Source organism: Sprattus sprattus (genome assembly GCF_963457725.1).
Source record: "Sprattus sprattus genome assembly, chromosome: 3".
Lineage (NCBI taxonomy): Eukaryota > Metazoa > Chordata > Actinopteri > Clupeiformes > Clupeidae > Sprattus > Sprattus sprattus.
The window spans coordinates 28,109,985-28,110,993 of NC_137922.1; positions in this window are offsets into that span (position 1 = coordinate 28,109,985).

Below are 1,009 nucleotides of genomic sequence, written 5' to 3' on the forward strand. Positions count from 1 at the left end.
TCTGAGAGCATTAGCGTCCGGGCGGGTTAGCAGCCAGTTTGATCTCATAAATCCGCTAGCGACGGATGCTTCACACTGGATTAAACTTTAAGAGAAGGAGAGGTGAAGATTAAGTTGTTTTTCCCCCTTTTTATTCTCCAAGGGGCGGCACACACACACACACACACACTCTTTTTATTCTACAAGGGGTCCACTGGCTCTATCAAAGCCAGTGTGCCACAGTGTTAACCACACAACCACAACAATGCAGGATTCAGACCAAACACACACACACACACGCACACACACACACACACACTCATACTCACACACAAATACACACACACACACACACTCATACTCACACACAAATACACACACACACACACACACACACACACACACACACTCCTAATGTAACTAAAGACTGTGTGTGTCAGTGTGTGCTGTAACGTTGTAACTAATGACTGTGGAGCTTCCCTGCTCCAGCTGCTGATGTGGTTCCGTGTAGTTCTGATGGAGTCTGATGTGGTTCTGATGTGGTTCTGATGGAGTCTGATGTGGTTCTGATGTGGTTCTGTGTTGTCTGATGGAGTCTGATGTGGTTTTGATGGAGTCTGACGTGGTTCTGATGGAGTCTGATGTGGTTCTGATGGTGTCTGATGTGGTTCTGTGAGGTTCTGATGTGGTTCTGATGGAGTCTGATGTGGTTCTGATGTGGTTCTGATGGAGTCTGATGTGGTTCTGTGTTGTCTGATGGAGTCTGATGTGGTTCTGATGGAGTCTGATGTGGTTCTGTGAGGTTCTGATGTGGTTCTGATGGAGTCTGATGTGGTTCTGATGGAGTCTGATGTGGTTCTGATGGAGTCTGAGGTGGTTCTGATGGAGTCTGATTTGGTTCTGATGTGGTTCTGTGGTTCTGATGGAGTCTGATGTGGTTCTCTGATGTGGTTCTGATGGAGTCTGATGTGGTTCTGATGTGGTTCTGTGGTTCTGATGGAGTCTGATGTGGTTCTGATGGAGTCTGATT